At 45.6% G+C, this 12,592-nt stretch overlaps 1 protein-coding gene and 1 long non-coding RNA gene across 8 annotated transcripts in view; one reads left to right on the plus strand and one right to left on the minus strand.

Moving 5' to 3' along the window:
- Window positions 1-12,592, plus strand: part of LOC111251690 (uncharacterized) — a 169,766-nt gene that overhangs the window by 38,914 nt on the left and 118,260 nt on the right. The window lies entirely within an intron of this gene.
- LOC147755399 (uncharacterized) overlaps window positions 1-12,592 on the minus strand; it is a 112,299-nt gene that overhangs the window by 21,464 nt on the left and 78,243 nt on the right. The window contains exon 4 of one of the 2 annotated variants that reach the window (XR_015329210.1): window positions 3,153-3,260. This is a non-coding gene — a long non-coding RNA (uncharacterized LOC147755399). Of the gene's footprint in view, window positions 1-1,679; window positions 3,261-12,592 lie in introns of those variants that run through there. The other variant, XR_015329209.1, reaches the window with a different exon arrangement.

Raw genomic sequence — 12,592 nt, forward strand, 5'->3', positions numbered from 1 at the left:
TATACTATCCTATACTATCTATGCAAGGTACATGAGGAATACTCGAAATCTTTGAGCAGAACGTCTGCAATTCGTATTTTTTTTTTTATCAAAATGTATATCCGTACGTGCACTATCAGTATGGCCAATGTGTGCGTTCCTATATTTGACTTTCCGTGTAAACGAGTATATATTCATTACAATTCTGAAATCAATATCTCAAAGATACGAACTTCACTGGGTGCGACTGGGTTCCATGGGCTCTTCGGAATGGAGCTAGCATCTAGGACTATCCATGCTGGCCTTGGTACTAACACCGTGGCCTGCCACCGTGTTACGTAGTCTACGAGCTAGTGACCGAACGAATCATACTGGATAGAAGCGAACGAAATTGACGTTGTAGTAGCAGTGGCAGCAATTGCCAAACGATAGAAAATGCATATGTATATAGGGCTGAGAGAGAGGGAGAGAAACGAACTACACTCTAACGCTTCCAAGGGTTCTTCTAGGCTCTTGCGGGCGTGGCAAGGCTCGGGGGCGAAGGGGACCAAAAACTCTTTCTATGCGTACGCCAATGGCTGTGTACGCACTCGACTCGTAGTAGCAGCAGTAGCAACGGAGTGAGAACGCGAGATGGCGTCGCGGACAGCTGGCGGTCGACGGTCTACGAACACCGCCATTCCGTCAATAGAACACTAGAGTAGACGCGAATCTTGGGAAAATTCGAGGAAAATGTCTTGAAAAAGGCCTTTAGTGGCTGCAGTGGTGGTCTGGCTACGTTGCTTGTAGCCTGCTGATTCAGGCCGTCCTTGCCTTTATAGAGGCCTTCCGCAAGCTGCCCTTTAGGCTTATACCCCTTGCCCCCCTTCTTTGCTTTAAAGAAATGCGACCTCCTCGTTTTCGTAGTTGTAGGGCCTTCGAGCGACGAAAGCCTCCGGCGGCGAGTGAAGCTTTGGCCTTTAAAGAATCGATTTCGTAGCCTACTACCCGTGCCACTTGCGCGGCTACCAGCGCGCCACTCCGGAGGAGCCGATACGACCCTGGGTTACAGGAGATATACACCGACCTACAGACCAAGGAAAATTCAGGGTCTTAAGAGAGCGACCCACCATCGTTCAATCCATTTCGCCGTCGCCGTAGCAGTCGTTCGGCCCTTTTTGCTAGCGTTTCTACTTCTACGACCGTTCCCGTTTCTAGCTACTGCTGCTGCCCCCGTGATTGGTTGTCCATGTTTGGCCCGTTGGCCGCTTCGGGGACTATGGGCGACTAGTAACGGTAGCCAGAGAAGGGAACGGTCATCTGCGACGCTGCCTGGCCGACAGCTAGAACGCGTAGTATCACTTACTACGAAGCACGTCTGAAGCAGCGCCATATAACAACTGTACAGAATCCATAGGGCTCCATCATGTATACACCCAAATATAGCTAGCACGTAGGGCATTACGCCGCAGTATTGCAACACGATATATAGCGTGGTGTTGATACAAACGAGGAAACAATAGAACAACAAAGAATAATACGACGCTGAGTCGACTTGTGTCCAAAGAATTCGGCTTAACTTTGGCACAATAGGAATCGAAACGAAAGTAATGAATATAGTGGGTAAAACGCGGAAAAAGTGGGTGAAAGGCGCTTGGCTCAGGACGACGGAGTTATAACTGAGTTAGTACCATGATTAAACACGAGTAATATCTTCGTAAGGCAGTATGTTTTATTTGATCTGCATGAGCGCTACTTAGTTTTCCATGTCTATCAATCGGCACTTTATAACCCATCCGCAAAATGGGCTTTATCGCTTACGACTTGTCTTTAAAAACACATAAATGGATCATTTGATGCCTACATAAGCAAGTGAGCATAAATATGAAGTAATAGTAAGTTTCGACTGTTTCATAGATCTAGTTCAATCATCACCTGTTTTACTCACACTTCCACGTGTCGTGTGAACTTACTGTATCAGTTTACGTTACTTCTGTTACGTACACGAACTGATCTCGTATCAACAACGAGGTACAGCGAAGGCCGAACTGCCCTTTTAGGAAGCGTGACCTTGCCGGTAACAATCAGGTAGAAAAGCGCCACTAAACAGGAATAGCAGCAGCGTCAGTAAGAGCACGCAGATAATCCGAATTAGGGGACTAAACGAATGTGCAAATAAAAAAAAAAACGAGACGAGGGTAGGCGCAATAAGGCAAGAAGGCTTTCTCAATGGGTAAACTAGGAACGGGTGCAGCGGAAATGTCAAAGGGAAAATCGCGAGCCACTGGAGGAGATAAAAGAAGCTGAGTTTCTTGTACCTCGCGCGTCGCTCTGGAAAAACAAACTCAATGCGAGCAACATGCAGACACACAGGGATTTCTTTCACTGGTAATACATACACACACACACACACACACATACACACACAAAAGAGGCGCATAAACCGAGGAAAACGGAAGGAGCAAGAGGAAGAAAAAGATGCATAGTTTGGGTAACCGGCAAAGCAAATTGAAAGGAAAACAAATAACCCTGCAAAACGAGCTGATGAGAGCGAATAGCGAGACCAAATAGAAGGAGACTGAAGAGCAATAAAGATGATACACAAATGAGAAAGCCGAGGAATGGATGCGAAGAAACTGAGAGTACCCAGAGTAAAAAATACTTGGGGACAATTGAGAAGTGTGAGGGGCGTGGAGCCGCTACACTGAGCCCACCTGGCTGGCGAGCGTCGGCGGGTATCACCCATCCTGACAGACCGACTAACAGAGTTACGGAGTCAGCTATGTTGAAAAAGCGTTTCGAGGTCCTCGGATCGGTAACGTAGGATGAGAGATAGAGAGAAACGGAAAACAGCGATCGATAGAGGCATATCGGCATTAGTAGAGCAACAATGGAGGACAAGATGACGAAAGCAAACGTAACGGTAGAACAACGGGGTAAATGCAGAAAAAATGTAACCGCTCTACATTTGAACTACTTCCGCCCTCTCATCTCTTTTTGTCTCTCTTTCGGGCTTGTTTTCAGATAGCCATAAAGGATAGCAGGAAGCAGAGGTGATGATAGATAGCAAAAATAGATGATGAACAATGTCTGGGGGCATAATTGCAGTGGTAAAAGCCTAAGAACGGAAAATTGCTAAGAAATTCGAGCACAACAGCGCTAAAGGCAAGGCTACAAAAACAATGAGTCCATACATAACCAGAGCGTATTTCCTGGACGGCTAGGCGACAGTCACGAAGAACGTTATTGACAGGTTTATTGCTGGACTGCTAACAGCATGTAAGAATACGGCGAACAAGCTCCTGAAATACACGGTACAAAGAGAAGATGAATTTCGAATACGACTAATAAAATTGAATTCTTACATATATATATAAATGATAGCTATCTATGATGCCAGTTGTTGTCTCGTATAGCTCCTTTAGTTCGGCCATCATTTGCACTAACCGTCCTCAGGCCGTGAGAGTTTACATGGCCTTTCCCTTGCCTATAGCTGACCGCCAGTGACCGCCTTTTTCATCTTCTACAATCCATCTGGACGTAGCCCTAGAGAGAAAGGACAACGCTTCCTGAGCACCCGCAGGGTCTGCTTCGGCTCGCCTGCGGCTTGGGTTCTTCTTGCAAAAGAAAGCTAAGGAAGCGAAAAGATCACCGAAGACTAACAAGCGTATTTCGTGGTCTTGGTCAATGCCATTGCTTTTCCCGTGCTCGCCTCTATCTTCGTCTGCGTTTATGCCGTCATCTTGCAATGAACACAGCAATGAGAAAGAACAAGATCGAGCTTGAGCACCATGGGTCGGTTGGCACATTGCGCGGTCAAGGGGCGAAAAGAGAAACCCCGCGGCGCGAAGGGCCCTCAAAGAGTCCAGCCGCCACCGCCTCCGCCCCTTGTGAAAGCGGCGTCGAGCCGTCTTCCAACTTCTCGCATAGAAGCTAGCTGCAAGCGAAAAGTCTGTCAGTGACATCGATGCACACTAGTCCTTAGTGGCCCTGGTTAGCTGAGTCGCACCGCGCCGCTTCGGCGACTGGTGGCACTATCGCTGTCAGCTGTAATGCAGAAAGGGGACAAAGGTCTGCGCAAATTTGAAACTCTTTGTTCGAAATATTCTTAGAGCCGCGACTAAAGAGAGGATCCATAGGAAAAATCCGGAGATGTTCAGTCTTTCCTCTTCGGTGCCTTTCCCACTGTGCATTCACTTTTTTCTTCAGAAAACCCTGCAAGCCTTTGATCACACAGGTCTTCGCTGTGATGGAGACAGTTAGATCGGCTATTCGTGATCGTTGCGTCTTACTGTTAGTAGTTTGCTGTCTTTACCATCGCGCTACTGCTGTACAGCTGGACACGTCGCTTTCTTTTGCCACTCTTCCCTCGTTTTCACTTCTGTATCAAACGACTCACTTGTCCGACTCGCACTCATCATCGCTGAAGCATTTGATGATCTGATCAGCTGCCACAGCCTCTAGTGCCTTAAGCAAGAGCTTCGCTTCGTTATCGTTCGAACAGAAAGATATCGTCGAATAAGTTAGATGAAAGAGGAAGAGAGGTGGTGCAGTGTCATGGAACAAAAAGAACTAAACGCGTCAATCGTGTGTTGTAGCAGAACGAATGGACACTCCAAATGGCTGCACTTGGAGCACCGGTGGCGGTGGCATCGGTAGTGGCAGCTGGAGAAGAGGCGACGCTCTAGCAGATCTTAACGGGACCTAGACGTGTCCTTTGGGAGCCATCAGGAGCCAAGAAGGCTCGTCGGTGAAGACGACAACGATAACAAGGAAAAACAGGCTCGTACCAAAGTCGTACCCGTGCGTTTCGCCCTCTGGTCGATGTACACAAGGAGGAAAATATCGAGCACGGCTGTTTGCCTGTACGCAAAGGCGACCTGAACTGAGCGTCTGGCGAGGAAACGAGACAAGAGAGTGCGACAAGATGTGGGGTATAGCGATGAAACGATGGAGCAAAGCAGCTCTCCCTTTCCTGGTTTCGTCTAGCCGTAAGGCAGACTTTGTATGATATAGAGCGTTGGCAAAAGCCAGTGAGAGAAAAGTTGCGAGATGATGAACCATCCTGACATTTATTGCAGCCGTGGCAAGTGCCGACGCAATGGTTGCGTTTCTTTCAGCGACATCGTCTTCCTTTGGAAATCTCTTCCATTGACTCTGCCGCATTCCTTCTCGCACTGAAGGTCGCGTCGTCTCTCGTTGTCGTCGTGGTGCATCGAACCGAACTGACTCCGATGAGTGAGACCAGACTCCAATGGCGAACATAGCTAGAGAGGCGACGCTAAAGAGGGGTACAAGAAAATTGGGTGCCAGGTCACATCGACATGATCGAGACGACAGGTGAGTTGCGTCTATGTGCTAAGACCGAGCGGGTCGGTGATCGTTGACGTTTACGGCGTACGCAGCGAAGACAGACATTCAGAAAATTAAGCTACTGTAATACACAGCTTAAGTGTGGTTGGTCCATGCATACATCCGGCAATAGCATTTACCTGTCGAAGAAGGCAACATGAACCAAGGGCAACTAGCCATGATTCATATCTAAATTTGCTCTATTCCTATAAAGCAATCCTTTATCTCGACAGATATATTATTTAGCGTATTTAGCATGTTTGACAAGTTTATTCCTTTGGTACATGCCGATCCAACTAAACAATCTAAAGAAAACAACTTAGTTCAGAGAATGTCGTCTTTCAGAAAGCAAGCTTCGTCTTCCATGTTTCCAAGCCACGAGTCACTAGTGCAGAAAAATACTAACTGTTACACGAAACAACAACATGATCCATGATATAATTAGTAAACTCATCAATGCTGGCACAACTAGTGCGTCTCAGTTTTTTCTTTTTTTATCTAACACGCCAAGATGTATTTTATAATGAAATCCCAGCAAATCAACGCTGGACCATATCCAGCCTAATTTGCGTGCACCATTGAGGACAGCGAATATCTTGCGGCAACGTAAATAAAGACTTAGGATTAAGGAGGAGATAGGCTGGTGACGAGCAGTCTATGACGGTCGACCCTAACAGAGATTCACTTCTCCTCCTCCGCAATGATATACTCACCATCAGGCCGAATCGTAACGAACTACGGAAAGCGTGCATTCCGAGCGAGCCGTCATGCCGTTCCAGCGTGTGCACTAGGTTCTATTACAGTACGCTACAGTGACAAATGATGACGGCCCGTACAGCCGCCGGCCGCGCTAGTCCGGGCGGATGTCTTCGGCGAGACCAATTAGCACGTCCGACGTTGCGTAGCCACTTGCTTGGTGGGGACTGGTCGGCGGCTGCAGGCCCCCCTTCTGCTGTTCGTGCAACAGCTGAAGCTGTTTCTATTACTACTCAGGCACAAATAGTAACATTAATAATAGTGGTGGAAGTGCTAGAATCGTCGCTTGGACTATTGCCTAGTCATAAACAAACTCAGACAAAAAACCGATTTGGCGCTATTAGCAACACAAACTGCTCCAGCCGCCGTCGCTGGCCCAGCTATTCGTTTCGTATAATATTATATATACGTCTGGTTATACAGAATAGCTCAGCGGCACTCCTGGCCGGCGTCGTTCTTATTCAACACGACACGCCGCACTCTCAGTGGCCCTGTTCGTCTGGTCGTCTCTGCAACTGCTACTGCGGCGGCAGCCAATCACACCTGCCGGCAGGTCCTTTTCTTTTTTTCGTAAATAGATTATGCTCTGAGTAACCAGGCGTGCAAGTAGCAATGCAACCTGCAAGTTTCTAGCTAGCTCTTACCGAGGAGAACGGTAACTTTGCTGATAACGGCAACGCGTGACGGCGACGTTGACAGCGGTAGAAGTAGAGTCTGGCTGGCAAAGCGACGCGTGAGTCCGCAGTGCAAGATAACAGCCGCATACACATGCATCACTGTTGTAACTCTGGTACGGCACGAACTGAGCGAGTAGAACAAGTGATGCAGGCAAAGGACTTGCGTGTCCGTACTCCGTTAGCAGCCGTCTCTCTCCATCTCTTGGCCTGTCGGTGCACGATCATAGATGTAGCTAGTTCTTGTCAACGGTGACGCCTCGTATCGGAGTGCGCGAAAAAAAGAAAGGCCGAAAGCAAAAACAACGCTGGCAACACTTTAAATATTGTGCATTTGTTGAAGACGTCCTGTTTGCTTATTGCCGGTGCCTGCCAGGCAGGCTTTGTTGCCAATGTCGGTCTTGCCGGAATTCGTTGCCGTGCAGGATCAAGTTGAATGATTCAAGCTAGATACTTTTGCTAGTCCCTGACTCCTTTGCTAACAGACTCTGTCTCGTAACCAGTTGTTTCAGTGTTTACAAAGGATTCCGCTCGACGAACGCCGGCTTAAAAACGACACCAAAACAAAAGAAGACGACTGACTAAGTGGTTTTGGCATTTTAAATGAGCACTAAACGTTTACGTCATCTGTATCAGTCGAACGTTGTTACACCGTCGATCAATAAATTAATAAGTAAACTATAGATAAATTGATTTCTTCCTATTGGAGTATCCTTGGGCACCCAGAGAAACCTTTCGTTAGATATTATAGATAACAACGGCTTGATTTGGTCGTTGAAGCTAGCGGCCATTTGATGACAAACTTCAGATAGTTTCCGCGTACTGTTGAACTTACACAAAGGATCCAGTGCAAGCTTGCGGTAAGCAAGCATTTTCATAAGTCGCTCTACGGCCACCACTATGTTATCATTACTGAGTGTCAATAAACTATTCGATTGATGCACGCCAAACGATCGGATAAAAGAGGTCGCGTATCCATGAGGATGGTACAGCCAGGCCGAATAATGGATGCACTTAGTCAAAAGGCACTTTCTATACAATCCCCTCTTCTATAACTGGATGATATAGGTAGTAATGAGCTATTCAATGCCAATTAGCGTGACATAATTAGTCATTTAAATGTTTGTGCCCTCATTCGATATCGGAAAAGTACGCCACGACACTGTAACCACGCCGCATGAACTGCACCCTCAGGCTAGATGAGATCATGATCAGACTAAGTAGTGAACGAGGCGGTATAAACAAAAAGTAATCAAGTAATTATTGGCCTGTTAATTGAATAAAAAAGTAACACCGTTAAATAAAAGAAAAATAACTTAGTGCAACAATAAAAGTACTACCGCTACTTGTTTAGGGCGGGACTGAAACAGAAGCTTAGTTAGCTTTTACATAAATCCATCAGAATTTCCTATCGACTGTTCAATAAAAATATTCAGTTGTTCAAGTAACACAGACATATTGATACTGTTTATGTTTAACGATAGACCTGATCTCTAGCTTCGGTTTTAGTAATGAAAACACTGTCCCAGTAACTGCGTTTTCGGTTCTAACGTTTTTCAACCGAGTTCCGAAATGGGTCGTTTCCCTTTACATCGCTCTTACATCGAACCCCAGTTGCATTCAGCTGAGGTTCGTCCGACAAAAAATTATGCGTATCAGATTTGTAGGTCCTGCTGCTTGAGTGCTGGGTGGAATAAATGAATCTCGGATCACGGAGTGAGATAAAGAAGGTACACTTCATTAGGAGCAAACAAAATGCGATCGTTCTCGGGAAGACACGAGATGCTCAAGAGAATGTGTCCAGAGAGGCTAAACCATCGCCGAAGGGACACAAGTAGGCCATGGATGTCCTGGTTGGGGTCGTTTCAATTCAGTTTTGTGTGCTCAAGTAATGAATCAAGCTCCATTTCGCGTCGGATCAGCATTGTATACACCTCAGCCAATAACCCACATTGGCCGAAAGAGGCTGTTTGGCGTTCGATAGAGTAAGCAATTGTACTAGAACTAGCGGTAATAACAGTAGTAGAATTCCCAGACAGTACTCCTCTGTCACCTCGTTCAGATTTACTTCAAAAAGTCACATTAAAACTTACTTCACTTTTGCAACTACATACAGACGAAGGACGGGTCTTTGTGGTTAATGGTTCATTTTAGCTCGAGCTGTGCATCCGCGCACAGCAGCTGTACAATGCTGTGTGCCGAATACATAGTTGAGTGATTTGAAAGCGACGATCTTCGATTTTGATCGCGTTCAATGGTCATACCAAAATCGAAATCGTACCTTGTGCACTGCTGAACGTATATGCGTCTAAATCTTCATTCATTATAATAGAATGTTGAGAGGATTCAACTGGTCTGGATCTGTTCCCGGTTAATCTATCGACTGAAACGTAAATACTTCGTCTCATGTACAAACAAGATACAAATAAGTACGATTGGTGGATGGTTCGAACGAATATCTACCTTATAGGCTATCAGAGTTATTATGTTCACACGTATATCATAGTCACACTATAATGTACTGTTGAATTCGTTGTACGTCCTTTACTAAATCATCAATGATTTGAAGCAGCTTCAATCTGTACCCATTAGCACTATGGCAACGCCTTCGTAGGACCACCATCCACGAGACACTCTTAACTAAGTACCTATTCCAAAACATGATTAGATGTCCACTGGTGCACCTATGTCTGCAATTCGGTAAAAACACACCTTTGCCATTATGAACGAATGCTAGACTTGAAAGTTATTTTGCGACCATACAAGTGTATATTCTTACATTTTGAACAATGGGCATATGTGTCATATTAGCCAATTTCGATTATGGATACATACTAATCTCAGCATGAATGCCCTATATGGAACATCGCACAAAAAGGCTTCACTTGAGGGGCTATCCGTTTGTAGCTAGATAGCGAAAGAAGGTAGTCCTAAAATACCTTAAAATCAATATATTTTCTCCATGCTATGCGGGCTTTTCTAGCTGGAACATTACATTGTCTTGGCTGAAAGCTCGTACTCAACCCGAGGGTCAATCATTCTGGGCAGAGGGAAAATCAAACACCTCGATCGCTGAACTTCCAGCTTCTACCAGCTGGTCTCATAACATACCACTTCGTTCGAATCGGACGCTTAAACAATTATAGCGCCTTGCCCTAGGGATAATAACCTGTTCTGGAAGTATAATAATCTCTCTTTTCCTTTTGTCTGTTTATCTGTATCGTGTTGTGTGGCGTGACCGCCGACGTAATCATTGATTTGTACCCCCGATACCGTAGGGTTACACGGGCTAATAATGCGTCTCACTGGCTACGCGCGGTGGCTTTCCTGATTGCAATGGTTCGTTTTCAGCTGTATGTGCAAAAAAAGATGACAGGATTCTGAGTTCCAATCAAAAGGACAAAGTGACTAAAGCAGGACAGAAGATGATAGAGAAATAGGAAGGTCAGTACGCAGTTACCCGTCTTTTTTTCAAATCGAGTTATTACTGTTTAATTGTCGACATTAACGTCCCAAACGTGCCGATTTATTGCCGGGTTATGATGCGCACGCGTGCACACATGCACGCGTGCGCATCATAACCCGCAATTTCAATGATGAGCTCTCGTTACAATACTCATAATACGTTTCCGTCCCATTGTCCCAACGTAAACACACAAATCGATGGCAATATAGCTTGCGAGAAATACAAGTCTATCGGTATCAGCGGATATATCTCCCTAAATAGAAACAGTTACGAAGAGCATCATTCTTCGTAAATGCGGGCCAGGCACCAAACGATGCTTGTGGTGCACTAACTGCTGTACAAGTTCAACAATACATCGACGAGCTGAAAACACGACCGACGTGATAGGCCGATGTCTAACCGCGAGATGCGTAAGTACTCGGCTAGCAGACTTTAGCGCGTTGTTACAGGCGTCTATCGGCTGATCTATTGCAATTTGCATCGAGTCTATTGTGAATGAACAGGTGCGTTTTGCTGTCATCTAGGCCCTGCCACGGCGCTGACTTTCCTCTTCTAGTCTCTGTGGGCTTCCAGCAATTGATCTGCTGCTTCCGCTGCATCTTTTTTGGCTCCTGAGATGATAAATTATTCTACCAATAGTGCTGGTGACAATCCGCTTTGATCACCAAGTGGAAAATCAATACCGGTAATTGAATTATTTCTTCTACCTTTCGACAATACGTATACTTGCAAAAAATGTCACAAACCCATGTATTTGCACTTCTATATATCGCTAGATACATGTGCATATTTTGTGCATAAGTTGTACAGGGTTATAGGAAAGCTTGGTCGAATTATTGAGATAAACGTATCATCGTTTTCTTACTGATTCAAAACCATATCTAGATGCGGACCCTGTTGCGTTCTAAAATACAGTCTGATACTTGACGTCAGCTTGACAATCCTTTCGATTCTGATTGATTACTGGCGGTAGTTCTATGTGCAGAAATTTATGAAAGGTATTTCGTTATCGGTATAACTCACTATATATCCTACATACAAATCAATGTGTAGCACTAATTGATCCAATGGAGGGCAGCCCGTTCAGTTAACGAACGGTCGAAACACGCCGAGCCTTAAAATGCCAGCCGCGAATGGGAACTGCACTCCATGACTCGGCAACGTGGCCTATAGTTGCTTTAACTGACAGCGTAATTAGCTGGATAAGTTTGGGACCAGACAGCCAAACGTTGAGGTTGAGCCTACTGATATGGGGGGTGCAGGAAACAACCATAACCGCGATTGTTGCAGTGTTTCCCTATCTGCATTTTGTTTGGTACCGATACACAACGCGTCCGCTGGTTCTGCAACGGATGCAGGCGACCCTGCACTAGCAAGATAATAATAAACTGCTTCGCTGAGCAACGCAGAAATAACGCGGTCGTTTGTCGGCTGGTTCTTCATATGTACGCAGGCATTATACATAAACGAGTGTATGGCAACGAGATGAGCGCAAATTGTGACAAAGAACATGCGTGCGATACGTAGGCATACATCTTAACCAAACATGGGCGTATACACCTAGCGAGTTAGCAGATTAACAGACCCGGGTCGACCCATCGGATAGCGCTGAGAACGGCCAGTTGTCTGCTTGCTACATAATTCCCCTATAATTTCGCTAAGTTTACGCCTCCTAGACTTTTCTTCATCACCGGAATTCTCTAATACCGTTATACATCTGGATAGATATCAGTTCCGTCTCGTGATCAAGTCCCCATGCGTATACCTACTGAAATTCCTCGCGCAACATATTTAGGTAGAAATGCATCTCTCTCTCTCTCTCTCTCTCTCATTTTTTCGCGTACCCATTACATGCACAGACGTAGTATATTCTACGCTGGAGTGGCTTTGGGGCGAAAGTAATTGTTTTTGTTACTCTTAACTGTCCTCGCTATATTTCACGTCTTCTATTGTATCCGATACGTCATAGGCTCTTTGGGCACAACCCGCTGCAGCCTTTCCATTACTGCCCATTCCCAGCAGTTCGCTGCACTGGTACCTATTACTAGCGGACGCAGTTGCTTAGATCTCGGCATCACCAGAAATTTTATTGTGGTGAAGTGCCTTTTGCTTCATTGCAGCATCTCTTGCCAGGTATAGGACAGGAATCGTTGTCATTATAATGACGTATTCTCGCAGGTACAACGAACCAAATCGTAATGTTAACATACGCGCACATAGAGAATCAGATGACGACTGGAGTGATGACTGCGACAACAGTAGCAGCAACAGACAGAGGTCTTAAATCCTTTTGTTTAGTCCGTCGATAATGGTCGACTAGCTAAAGCTGTAGGTTAACGGCGGAACGCAGCATTGCATCTTTGTTTGATATCTTTGTTTCCGCGGC

This window comes from Varroa destructor, unplaced genomic scaffold (genome assembly GCF_002443255.2).
Source record: "Varroa destructor unplaced genomic scaffold, Vdes_3.0 BEIS01000005.1, whole genome shotgun sequence".
NCBI classification, from domain to species: Eukaryota; Metazoa; Arthropoda; class Arachnida; order Mesostigmata; family Varroidae; genus Varroa; species Varroa destructor.